The sequence below is a fragment of the Denticeps clupeoides genome, chromosome 16, assembly GCF_900700375.1.
Source record: "Denticeps clupeoides chromosome 16, fDenClu1.1, whole genome shotgun sequence".
In the NCBI taxonomy this organism is placed as follows: Eukaryota; Metazoa; Chordata; class Actinopteri; order Clupeiformes; family Denticipitidae; genus Denticeps; species Denticeps clupeoides.
The window spans coordinates 18,244-32,500 of NC_041722.1; the positions used below are offsets into that span (position 1 = coordinate 18,244).

General features: G+C 43.2%; 1 pseudogene; it reads left to right on the forward strand.

The window, feature by feature from the left end:
• Positions 1 to 716: 716 nt before the first annotated feature.
• Positions 717 to 14,257, forward strand: part of LOC114765771 (doublesex- and mab-3-related transcription factor 1-like) — a 15,465-nt pseudogene continuing 1,924 nt past the window's right edge.

Below are 14,257 nucleotides of genomic sequence, written 5' to 3' on the forward strand. Positions count from 1 at the left end.
GAGTAGATCACGTGTGCATTAAAAAGGGAAACTATATTTTTCTTAAGGTAACATTGTGCATTTCCTTATTTCCAACGTTGAACGATATTGCAGTTTTCTCCTGTCCGCTAGATGGCGCTGAAGTAACACAACAGCTTTTCTCAGGCGTCTGAGGTCCTGCCATCAGATTGGAGGACAACGATAATTGTACTTGTGCCGTTTGTTATGGATGTACTGAACTGTTTTACCTTCATTAAAATCTGTCATGTAAGTGTTGTTTACATATTGGCAACTGTATATGACATTTCAATAAAATTTTTCTTGCATTTGTTAATGGAAACTTTTTTTTTTTGGTAGAAGTTTTAGCAGCTATCTATAAAAGACCCCAATATCAAACCAAATATTATGTTATCATTAGTTATTTGGTGATCCCCATAAAGGATACATTCAAATTTGATTTATTCTGTTAAATGAAAATGTTGGTCCTTGTTAAAATCATTCTACATATCACCCACAAAACAACCTTCCTTGTGCGCAAATCCCAGCTTGAGTGTTAATTGCTAAAGTTAAACTTTTCTTTTATCAACTTTTCTCCGGGGATTCATGATTCATGCACAAAGTATTAGTGTTTGCATTTCTGCCCGGGAAGCAGTGTGTGGGGACCGGCCCTTTGAACAGTCCCGCTTTATAAGCGCCTCCAGCCGCGGGCCGCCGCTGTTCCACCCGGGCTCGACCCCATGAGCGACGAGGAGCTGACCCGGCCTGCCCGGTCCCCCCCGGTCCCCGCCGCTGGCCAGGAGAGCGGCGCGCACCCCCAAGTGCTCCCGCTGCAGGAACCACGGCTACGTGTCGCCGCTGAAGGGCCACAAGCGCTACTGCAGCTGGAAGGACTGCCAGTGCCAGAAGTGTCGCCTGATCGCCGAGCGGCAGCGCATCATGGCGGCGCAGGTACGGCCTTCAAACGCAGCATGGTGTGTTGATCCAGGCTGGATCTGGCCGCGACGTGGTGAGTAGGCCGCTGGTGGAGGTGCGTGGTGAGGATCTGGTGGTGGAGGTGCGTGGAGAGGATGTGGTGGTGGTGGTGGTGGAGGTGGAGGTGCGTGCAGAGGATCTGGTGGTGGAGGTGGAGGTGCGTGCAGAGGAGGTGGTGGTGGAGGTGCGTGGAGAGGACATGGTGGTGGTGGTGGTGGTGGAGAGGACGTGGTGGTGGAGGTGCGTGGAGAGGACGTGGTGGTGGAGGTGGAGGTGCGTGCAGAGGAGGTGGTGGTGGTGGTGGAGGTGTGTGCAGAGGAGGTGGTGGTGGTGGTGGAGGTGCGTGGAGAGGACATGGTGGTGGAGGTGCGTGGAGAGGACATGGTGGTGGTGGTGGTGGTGGTGGAGAGGACGTGGTGGAGGTGCGTGGAGAGGACGTGGTGGTGGTGGTGGTGGAGGTGGAGGTGGAGGTGCGTGCAGAGGATCTGGTGGTGGAGGTGGAGGTGCGTGCAGAGGAGGTGGTGGTGGAGGTGCGTGGAGAGGACATGGTGGTGGTGGTGGTGGTGGAGAGGACGTGGTGGTGGAGGTGCGTGGAGAGGACGTGGTGGTGGAGGTGGAGGTGCGTGCAGAGGAGGTGGTGGTGGTGGTGGAGGTGCGTGGAGAGGATCTGGTGGTGGAGGTGCGTGGAGAGGACATGGTGGTGGTGGTGGTGGTGGTGGAGAGGACGTGGTGGAGGTGCGTGGAGAGGACGTGGTGGTGGAGGTGCATGGCGAGGATGCGGTGGTGGAGGTGCGTGGAGAGGACGTGGTGGATCCTTGCTACAGAGTTTCTTCTTCTGATGCTGATGTTCCAGAGTGTTTCGTGTTTGTTTACTCTTGCCCGTAAATCAGGGCAACAATTACAATCTAAATAATGGGATCTGAACAGCTTCACTAAATGTTTTGTAATGAATTTATTAATTTCATTAACACTCTTGACAAATCACATCAAATTGTATTATTCACATTTAAAGTAATTGTTCCAGGAAATGTATATTGAATATTTACAGTTTCATAAGGTGCAGGAAATAATTGCATGTTGCCCAACACTGTGGTGTAATTTCGTGTATAAATCATGTGCTGTGCAGGGAAGTTCAGGAATCTACACAATAATAATAATAATGAATTTTATTCATATTGCACTTTACATTTTACCAAAAGCCTCAAAGTGCATTATAGGCTGTAAAAATAATATTGAGTCAACATACAACATTTAAGGCCAAGGGGAGTAAAACCATAAAAAATCAGAAACGTGCCCACTGCACGCTCTTGCTACCCTGGAAGGGGGTCTGAATTTCTTCCAGTTTTCTAGGGAGTTGTTTCTTATGTGCAGAGAGGCGTGTCATCTGTAGTGGTTGTTAAGCCCATTGAAACATACTTCTTTGGATTTTAGGATTTTTCTTAAAACACAAGAACCCATTACTTACCTGCTCTACCATGTGCACCGCAGAACAACGTTCTTCTACTAAATCATTTATACTGAGCCCAGCTACCTGTTGTGGTGTTGATAGGTGGCTCTACGTCGGCAGCAGGCTCAGGAGAAGGAGATGGGCATCTGTAGCCCAGTCAGCCAGTCTGGGGCTGAGGTTGTGATTAAGAATGAACTTTCTGGTGAAGACCTGCACACCTGTTCATCTTCATCATCTGCCACATCATCTGCCACTAACGTTGCAGCAGCATCAGGTAATTCATCAACTTTCTTATTGGCTTGATTTTGGCTTCTTGTTTCACTCAGCAGCAGTTGCCTACATGACACCCTTATCAATCAGTAATTGGGGACCAATATCTCTCATATTAAGTAATTAGATGTGCTATTGTGGCATATTTTCATTTACAGCATTTACCAGACGCTCTTATCCAGAGCGACTTACAATCAGTAGTTACAGGGACAGTCCCCCCCTGGAGACACTCAGGGTTAAGTGTCCTGCTCAGGGACACGATGGTAGTAAGTGGGGTTTGAACCTTGAACTTACTTTTGTATTCACATGAGTAATATCCAATCAACACAAGCCCTGCTGTCACTCACACTACACTCACACACAGCACGAAGCGTGAGAGAATGGAGAAGGAGAGGTGAAGACGTGCTGAGAAAGGAAGGTAAAGCATGAAACATCAGTCCATCTAACTGTATCTATCATACAGGAAAAGGGACTTCTACACTGTAAAGAGTTGGGATCTGGATCCATGGCCACTATGTTTTTGAATTCCATATTCTCACTGCCACCGTTATGAATGATTATGCTTCAGCATGTTTTTAATTTTGTATAGTTGATGAATCAGTTGACATTCCTTTAAAAAGTAACTTTCACTTTAAACAGTGTCTAAAAACAAAACTTTTTTTCATTTATATTGGTTCCAAATATTAGTTATAGGACCTCATAAACTAGCAATAATCTATATCAGCTATTAAAAAAGAATATACATTTTGTCCTGGGACTTTTGGGACGTTCACAGTTATAGATCTGCACTGTGATCACATGATCAACTGACGTATTTAACAGTGAGCTGTGACTGGGGACACACAGTATCAATCCTCCGCCCTACAAACCCAGTCAGTCGGCAGCTGAGACACACATTCCGTCCCAGGAACTCCTTGGGTATCTGTGCTCTGCTGATTGAGCTGTGCCAGGCTGTTCCTGTGGCACTGATAGGGCTCTCAGTAGAGGACCACTTTCCCGGTCAAGGTTGCCAGCACAGCCAGGGACAGCCGGATGTGGGATTGGTGACAGGAGGGTGGAGAGGAGGAGAGAACACACTGCATTCAGCATTGCTGCTGATAACGATGGGATCAGACAGAAGGTTCTGTTCCTCTATTGTCTTCATCCCCCTCTCTGTTTTGTCAGTAATTACACTTTCATAAGAAAGAAAGTGAACATTTGTTTGCCTTACGGACATGCATTTGCCGTACATCAATGAATAGATGTTTGGAGCAATTATGACATGTGACAGTTTCTGTCAGTGAATACATTTTGTTAATGATTCATTAAGACCAGCACTGCATGGGGGCACGGAGGTGAGCAATGTAGCCTCACACTTCCAGTTCATATATGTGAGTGTGTGTGCACTTTTTAAGACCGAATAGATGCAAGTACTACAAATATGTCTGAAGGGGATTTCGAGCAAAAGCTGTGTTAAGCTGTGAGGTTAAAGAGTAATATACCATTTAGAAAGGTTGGTTAAAGCATTCAGTAGTGAATGGAGTTACAGTAGACAAGGTACTGAAGAAGTACTTACTAGTCCTTCTGAAAAATGGGTACAGCATCCCTGTTCAGCCAGCAGGTGGCGCTGTATGGGATGTTTGAATTTTTGAAGCCTGGCTGATGAATATGATGAATGTAGGAAAAGTCATTTGGAAAGTCATGTCTGTCCATCAGGAATCGCCGTAACATAAAATGAACAGAATGTTGTGTTGTAATTTTTTATAATGTTGCATGGTCGGTCTGTGCTATTTCATCACTCTGTTTTAGGAGGGAATTCCACTCTGTCGTCCAGCCCTATCTCTGCGACCAGCAGGGATGTCAGCGATGGAATGTCTGACCTGATGGTGGACATGTCCTACTGCAACTTCTACCAGCCATGCCACTATCCTGCCTGCTACAGTAACATCTACAGTAACTACCAGCAGTACCAGGTGACCGTGTGCTTGCTGGTCTCATTTATCAGAATTTTTATGGGAATGTCCATGTTTCTGGTTAAATCTGAAGTGAAAGTAAAGTGATTGTCACAATGTCATTTGACATTGTAGTTTGAAATGTACAGACAGTCCTATGAGGGGAGTGCCACACAGTCACTGGACTGTAAAAATAAGCAACGCAGGTATGAATAATGATCTCTGGGTGGCATGACCCCTCAGTTGAAGCACAGTTAGTCCGTTTTGAATATCATCCCCTCTGTTGGTGTACAATTATCCTTATTTATGTTGGAAAGTAACATTCATGTATCGCATCAGAGTCGCTCAGCTGTGAAGTAAATGAAAATGTCATTTCTCTCCAGGGCTCATGATGGGTCATATTTCAGTGCATTTGTGTGCTGTTTGTGTTCTTCATACGGGGGTCACTGACTCTGCCTTTTCACGCAGGGCACTAGCCTGAATTGCAAAGGTTAATGGTGCTGTCTGTCAGCAGTGGAACTTCACTGCTGATCACACCATGCATAATGCATCTATCAGATAAATAAAAATGGCCTCTGAAAATCCATAGTGATTTATTTTAGATGATTTGCATATGTCACATCCTCTGTCTATCAAGAAACTGAAGTTATATTTTCATGCATGAATTTAGAATTTTGTTGCAAGGATCACAATTACGGTGCACTTCAAGATGAACTAGGTAAAGGTCATGATAATAATTGCATATCTCCTTACATTCCCCCACTGTACTCAAACATATATTGTGATTTTTGTTATACATTTTTAAAAAACACGGTGGGTAAATGAAATTGTGCTTTAGTTCTTTCTTTAGATTTTCTTTAGAATTCAGTTCAGGTGAATGGCTGGGACCTTCTAGCAGCTTTATAGTCTTTCTCTTGGCTGTGTGTTTGACCTCCAAACTTTGTTCCTCCAATATTCTCCCAGTATTTCACAGGCTTGTGTGAATGTTCTGCAAACTTTAAATGCACTTCAACGTGCTTTTGCTTCAGCAATGGAAGCAGAGTGTGCATACAGACCATGGTGGTTCAGTATCTTCCCATAATTCTTTTCACTCCTCAGTCCGAAATCTTGTGGGCAGGACCTGGTCGTAGCTGGTTTATGGTGAAATTATGTTCTTACCATGTCTGGATTATGGCCCCAACATTGTTCACCTGAACCCTCAGTAATTTTGAAGCACCATCTGTATGTTTTGCAACAAAAAGTTGCAAAGAAGGTCCTTCCTTTTTTTTCTTTCATTTTGAGTGGAGTGTTTCCTTGTGTGTTGGGTTTCAACTGCAGGGATGTTTTTTAGCATGTGTGGAATGAGTTGGTTGTTACTGAATGAAAAGTAAGAGTTAAGGGACAAAATTTGACTATGGCAATATATGATTATACTTTGGTGATACATAATCAATATGCTGGTGTGGCTGTATCACACACACCATTTAAGAACCTGTGAAGTCAGCAATGAAAAAACTTACATAGTTTCTCTTCAGGTTGTTGTACATTTTTTACCATGATCATATCCTAGATAACTATATTGTCTATTGCAGAATGTCGTTGGTATCAGGTGCAAGGTATCAATATTGCTGGATTTTCTGTGATTTTTTTTTTTGTTTGTTCCCCAGTACTGATGTGCGTGTGTGTGTGTGCGTGTGTGTGTGTGTTCTTGTGCATGTGTGTGTGCACATGAGCATCCTTGTGTGTGGTCGTGGTGGAGACACTCTGGCTGCAGTTTATCTCAGCGCGCTCATCTCGCTCTTGCTCTCTCAGCTGCAGGCTGCAGGCGAGCCGGGCGTGGATGAGGGTGGCGTAGGAACTGATGGGCCAGATAACATAAACACCCAGGGAGGCAGGGGAGCCAAACCAGTCCAATCCGTCGCGTACTGGCGAAACGTGGAGCAAGAGTTTCAACAAATCCATTTGGAAGCAGTAGTGTGTGTGTGTGTGTGTGTGTGTGTGTGTGTGTGTTCAGTCACTTCTGAAGGTTTTGTTAAAGAGATGCTGCTGGTGTGTCCATTTGTCTGCTGGATAAAAGAGCCGATTTCTTTTGTTTCAGTCTAAACTGAATTAATCATCAGCTCTGTTGCTGAAATAAGACTTTATAAACTTGTCTTGAAGTGATGGCCTGGACAATAAATGGTGACATATTACAGGGTGACAGAAATCAAATTCCATAAAAGTGAAATTGAAAATCCTTGAAGCCTCTCGCTGCTCAGTTGACCACTCATTTCAGAAGTTGTCATGGCCACCACAGGGGAATGGCAAGAGAACCACATGAGAACTGGTGTGTCTGTTGCCGTTCCGTTGTGGCCAGTTCCTCCCTTCTATCCCATTGTTCCACTTATTTCTATTATTTTATTGCTTATTTTTTTTAAGACTTACTTTACTGAATACTGAAATAATTATGTCTCCATATTTAAATGCTCCTGTATTATGGACACATCTAGTCATATCAGTCATAATTGGCAAAGTCAGGCACAAGCAGGTTATGTATAGCCAGTTATGACTTTATTGTTGGAGGTTTCTGGTGTCCTGGTAGGACCTTCAACAGGTTCTGAGCAGAGTATGCAGTCAGCTTCAGAGCCTGCCATGTTCTGTTTTAAATGAACAATATGGATATTTTGCAGCGTAACCCCAACAGTAGTTGTGTGAGTGTGGCTGAAGTGGAATGAATGTCACATCTTGACCAATACATTGCTTTTCTCCATTGCTTTTCTGAAAAAGATGCCCAGTGGTGATGGTCACCTCCTTGGACACACTGTGTCTCCTGAGTACCATATAAACTCCTACTACTCCACCACATACCTGAGTCAGAGCCGAGGCAGCGTCCCGCCCATCTCCACCATGGATGAGACTGGAAGCTACGCAGAGCCCAGAGCATCTGGTCAGTACACATTGCTCTGATAAATCTGTGTGACGTATTTCTGTTGTGGGCTGGGGTAGTTAAATATCTTACTATCCCAGTTACAGTCTGAGATGCCGTGGAACTGTGGAAGGCCGCTCGGGTCTCATGATGCTTCATGATGCACATAATGATGCTTCATGATGCACATGGTGATTTCATTTATTTCACAGCACATTCAAACAGGGCTTCCATCTGTGGAACCACATTTTCATATTCAGCCACACATAGTATATACTGAATAAACTGCATTTATTAGTGTTTGGCTCAAAGTTTAATTAATCATTCACTAGTTCAGTCATTTCCCTCCACACACATACAGACGCTCACACACCACCAGCTCACTTTCTCAGCATCATAAACTTTAATCCAAAGTTTATCTACAGTGCACTTAAATACAACCTAGGGAGGCCCATGGCACAAGTCAAGGGCACCATAAAATGAATAAAAATTAATAAATTCAGAAGCCTGTGGTTCATTGAAGTTAATTGATTCACTCCTTGCCTCCAGATTTAAAGAGACAGGAAGATGGTGGCTGTTGTGCACCTAGGGTTCGGGTTCTTTTGACAGACACCGATCATGATCCTGCTCATGATCATACATTTCAGTCTACCGTAACATGTTAAATGTTTATTTGGGAGGTTTGGAGATTATTGAAAACACCCCCACCCGTACCACCCATCTCCAGCTCACTCCAGCTGCCTAATGAATTTTCCCATGCCCATTTCCTAAAGCTCAAACATGAGGGTCCCTATCACCCTGGGGGTGTCACGCTCCATTACAGCACAAAAACTCCAGCAGCGGGGTGGTCCCAGGAGAAGAACAGCCTCCTGCATCCCCTCGTTCTGTACAAGGACAGGAACTCTGATCACACACCATCATCGCTACTCACATGTTTGTCTTTAGGATTCAGAATATGAAATCAGTGACTTGATTTCACTGCAGTGGCTGAGGTGAGCGAGTTGGCTCTGACTTTGCATGGCTGCATTATCAGAATACCAGCAGCACTGCTCACTTTCACACACTCCATCCCTCAGTGTTTCCATCCTGCCCCTCACCCCCAAGACCGAGCTCAATGAGTGTCTACAGCCCACATGAGTAACCTCACCTTGAACCTTGCAGGGTTCTTCAAGAGGAGATGCATGGAGAAACGAGGATATGAAAAGAAGCTGTCTGTTTGGAGGTTTTAATCTCTAATCTAATCCTATTTCTAATCTTTATTGTAAAATGCGTTACAGGTATGAGTTTGTAGTAGAGTGTGAATCCCATTGTAAACATACTGGACCTTATTGCTGTCATTTTATCTGCTGCTCGTCTCCAGAGTTTACTTCCCTAAACTCAACCTAAATCCCCCTGAACCCATCACAGCAGCAGCAGTTCTGGGTCAGGGTGGGACACGGAGGTTGGATTCAGACTGATGGTCAGATGGTTGACATTCGTTAATAGTTTTCTTGTTATTTAGTCTGTCCGCTGTGTGTGTGTGTGTTTGATCTACAGTAGTATTTATTATCAGGCTTGGACATCAGTTGACTGAGTGTGAGAAGCTCCACTCTACTGTACTGTGTTTTTTCTGTGTGTGTTTGTGTGTGTGTGTGTGTGTGTGTCCTCCTTTCTCCGCTGCGCAGTATTTATTTCCCTGCCCAGGTAATCAGTTGGCCAAATAACCTTCAGGATCGCACTGCTGTCCTTCCTGCGGTGGGCGCTGTCGCTGGGAAATTGCCTGTGGGGTTAGTGAGCAGGAACAGTTAAGATTTACAAACAATGATGAAGCTTGTCATGCGTCTTTCTCCATCCGTCACGCCGCCGCTCTGCCAGGGCGTCCAAGTGTTCTTCATAAAATGCAGCTCGCTGTGAAATACGCCCCTCGCACGTTTACTGCCGGCAGCCCGTCACCAGGGCGGCGCCGTAAATTGTTTGCGGGAGGCGACACAGCACTCCATCACCTCTGCCGCGATCCCACGCTGTGAGCCGGCGGCCCCGGCTGAGACACAGATGAGCTGCCCACTATGAGTTATGGCAATATTCTGCAGTTATATGAGATGGCAGCAGCTTTTGGCCTTTCACTTTTTTAGAAACTTTGTTTTTCTGTCTCCCCCAGCCTCATGCACACCGTTGTCCGGAGGAGGAGAAGTTAGGAGTTGTTAGGTAGTTAAAGAAATACGTATAATTCACCAGGGTTGTCTTGCTCACGTACACAATGGTAGTAGGTGGGATTTGAACCTGGGTCTTCTGGAGTGTGTTACTACCATGGGGTGGGAATAAACTGAAGACTGGTTCCCTGGACTTCTGTCTCTCAATGCACCATTGATGCTTTGTGTGATTTACCAGCGTGGCCAGAAAGGTGAGAGCCTCAGCTATGTAATGTTGGACTAAAGCTCATTCAGGAGTCTGCTTTGGGTAACTCTGTTGCTTTCCATGCAATCATTGAGGTTTCCATTTAGTTTTTCCATTTTTGCTCCATCCTTTGGGCAGCAAGCTTGAGTCAGTTTCAGTGCTATTTTTCTTACTATATTATATTTTCATGTGGGGTGTAAATGTAATAATTTGAGTTTAATTGCACAAGTAATCATTCAGAGGTACTGCAATATTGAAGCTAAGCATCAATACTAGATTGTGATTTGGTAGGGACTGGGTCAAACACTAACCGCAAGTCTTACTCCTATTACTCCAGAATTGACTTAAACACTGTTCCAATCCCCAACTATGATTGCTTTGTCTGTTATGAGGTCTGCAAACTCTTTCAGGAACTGTGTATGTGTGTAGGGTTTACTCGAGGTGGTCTGTAGATGATTGCTGTAGTAATAGGAGAAATATGCTGCTTTCCTGTTGTCATTTTAATAACACGAGAAATTTGCATTACCATGACTTCAAATTATGTAATTTTCCTTATGCTGTTTTATGACTAATGTTGCTGTTTCTTTCACCATTTGAACCTGGACTGTGATAATGTTTTTACCTAGTTTCAGTAAGGCAGGACAAATGAAGGAATTGATTGTTAATCATGTCCCGAATGAATCTAGTTTTTTTTATTTCTATTTCTATAAAAAACAAATATTCAGCTGACCAGACGCCTGTACAAAAATCAGGTCTGGTTTTAATTTGTATGTCAGTATAATGCATGTTCTGTTCTCTTCCTGATGGCTCTATGCTGTTAGCAAACAGTTAGTTAGGCCAGTTTGTGATGCCTGGTCTCACCTGCTCAGTTGCATGGCACTATTCCAGGATGGATTGACCTGGAATGGCCACAGCGACCAGAATAACCGGAAAATGACCAGAAAGACTGCTAATTAGTTACAAAAACCCATGTTCCTTTTTTGGAACCAGTCAGACTGACAGCTTTTTAATGCAGATAATATACTATAAATTTCACTGCTCTGTTCATTGCTCGATTGTTCCTCCCCCACACACTGCTCCCCGGGCGCCTGTCATGGCTGCTCACTGCTCACTAAGCGTGATGGTTAAATACAGAGGGCATATTTTTCTGTGTGCACTGTGTGCTGTGCTGCAGTGTATCACAATGACTCACTTTCACTTTTCACTTTCAGGAGTTAATTATGATGGTTATTATTGTTATTGTTATTATAATCATTTCTTGTTCCTTTCTCTCTAATTGTTCACTGTGGGATGTCAGAGTCTCGACATCCGAGTTGTCAAGGGTCACGGGTTCAGACAAGGTCCTGTTGGGAGCCACTCGGTGCTACTGGCTGAAATCTCCACGCGGTGTTAAGTGCCTTGCTTTCTGCTCAGTGATTAAATAAATAGGCCCTGTAATTGCCTAGAGGGGCTTCAGTGCAGTTGTAATGTGCTGTTCAACATTGCCATTAACACTTGCCTGAGGCTGCAGGCACATTAACCGGACAAACATCTGTGGTTTATGTTCCCTTGTCTTAATCGAACTTCACATAGTGATGTCATGCACTAAAAGACCAAAAGCCAGGGGGTGTTGACTGGGGACCTGTAGGTTACCAGTACCAGTATCAGACATTAAAGTGGCTTCATTCTTTCAGATAATTTTCCCTTCATTAATGTAATGAGTGAAGTGACTTTCTTGAATGGTGATGTTTATGGCCTTTCTCCACTGCTGCCAGCTCATCTGACGTCTGGAGGAGCTAATGCACATTACTTATGCTTTAGTGCTTCTTTTCTCCTGATCATTTTCTCTCATTCATTCAGACAGACTGACAGAATCCTTTGTGCATTGATTCTGTGTTTGGGTTCATTATAGTATATCCATAATGTTTCGACAGATTAAACTGAGGGCAGAAAGATAGACAGGTCATTTGGAGAGTTGATGGTGCAGATTATATCGCTGATGGAGATTCAGCCAGGTGGGAGGAGACATATCCCATTTTTCAATGGCATAGCTGCTCTGGGAACAGATTGGTTAACAATGCAGGAGCTGAGGTTCATGTGTCTTTAATTAGCCTTTGACCCCAGACAGGAAGACACGCACCAGATTTGAATATATGCTGCAAACCCTGCCCCACTGCTCATTAGTTTGGGATATCTGAAGCTGTCCTTTCCAAAAAATGCATCTTTTGTAGAATAAAACTAATGTTTCAGAAGCATGAATTTACATACAAATGTTAAAATGTATTTAAAATTGCAAACAATTGCAGAAATACTGGCTTTGCTGACATGTAGCCAGCATTTATGTTATTTTATATTATTTTTTGTGATGCTTTTACCTTCTGCTTCTGTCCACTTTCTGCCGTGACAAGTGCAATTTCCCACTTGTGGGACTAATAAAGGTTTATCTTATCTTATCTTATCTTATCTTATCATGTCTGGCAGATGCAAATATCACCTGCCAAAATGTGTGAACCCTCTGCACATAAAGTAAATGCATTTCGTTGTTTGTGGGACTGATCATGTGACAAAGTGTCGATTATGCAGTTCTACCAGATATTTTGGATCTTTGAGAATGTCCACTGACACTCCTGCGAACAAGATTTATTTCCACGGACAGAGACCAGAGGTAGATAGAGCAGCAGGGTATGGCGAGAACCTTTAACACATTCCAGTCCGTAATTACATAAAGATATCCATTCGAACTAGTAGAAATAGTTCATCTGAAACATGTTTGTCTATTCAAGTTAGGGTTAGGGTTTTACTGAAAACCCCAGTAGAAATGTATGGTGATTCCTTTTGCTCTGTTTTATGCATGTAGCATGAATGAGAGCTGTCAGTCATTGCTGTTTTAATGGTGTTAATGATCATTAACATAATGATCGGTTTTCCGCTCATTGGAGAAAATCTAAAGCCGCTTTCAGACCCAACACGGCAGGCAGCGAGTGTGGAGCTTTTCTAAACTCCCGGTAAGATTGTTGTAGATCTCTGTACATTCAGAGAAAGATCAACTTTTTATCCATTCCCACTTCGTGTGCATGTTTCAAAGTGGCAAACTCACCTGCTTGGATTCTATTGGTTGCGGGAAAATACGTTCAACGAAATACCGCGGTGCGAGAACATCTGCATCGCGGTTTGCATTGTTCTGCCTGGAAACACTAGTAACTTTTCAAAATGTCTCATTTCACTGCAGTGACAGAAGGGAAAGAGTTGAACTGACGTTATTGTTCTACTGTAATACAAATCAACAGTAAATGTCAGTTTGTCAGTGTTTTATCGACTCAGTCACACCATAGAAATGAGACATGTAATCACTTTGAAAAACTTAAATTAAATAACATTTGTAATAATTTGATGTAACTATAGACCTGATTTATAGAACAATCATTTATTTTAATGTCATTTTTAATAATAATGTCATTTTTATAACATTACCAATTTTATCGGAATTAATAATAAAATAAGGAAATGCAAGTCAAAATTTTTATTCAAATATACATAACAGCGATACTGAGTGTAAAAAAAATCCAACCATGACGTTGTTCTGACATCTTAGTTCAAAACAGTATTCTTTACAGAATTCCAAAATTCAACTGTGTTAAACTAAACATCCCATGTCACATGACCCTGAAGGGACTATTTAGACTGTATGCAGATTGAGAGCCATACACTGTGTGGAAAAAAGTAAGCGTGGTTTTCTAAACTGTCGTGCTGTAGATCTCTGGACACTCAAGAGAAAGATGACCTTTTCCTCCATTCCCGAAGTTGTAAAAAGAAAATAACACCGCCAGAAAATCACCAAGCAACGCCATTATGATATGATCGATTATGTTCTGCAGTGCGTCGTGCACGAATATCGATGCATCAATTATTCTATTCATTTCAACACCCCTAGTAACATCCAGTAGCAATTTCTTTTTGGCTAACTTGATGGCCTTAAATGTGTAAATGTTACTGTATGTTACATTTATTTTTCTTTACTGTGCTGTATTTGTACTATTACAAAATGTGGTTCCTTTATGGATATCTGAAATATAACACAGATTTAACAGTCTTGTATCTTGTGCTGAGTGTGTGTGTGTGTGTGTGTGTGTGTGTTTTCTGCATCATTAAGTTTAGTCATGAATCTAATAATTGAGATGCTGTGTTGTTCCTAAAGAGGGACAACACTAATTCACTCTTCTCTTCTCTTTATCCTTCACCATCCACTCCACTGTGGATGAAACATCCTACCTGGGGAGTTTTCCAGTTTGGAGTGATCACGTGACATGGGGCGGTGGTGGCCTAGCACTTAAGGAAGCGGGCCTGCAATATTTCATTGTATTTCATTGTAATTCAGCACTGACCAGAGGAGAATGGGTTCTAAGGTCTTCTTCCTGTTCGAGG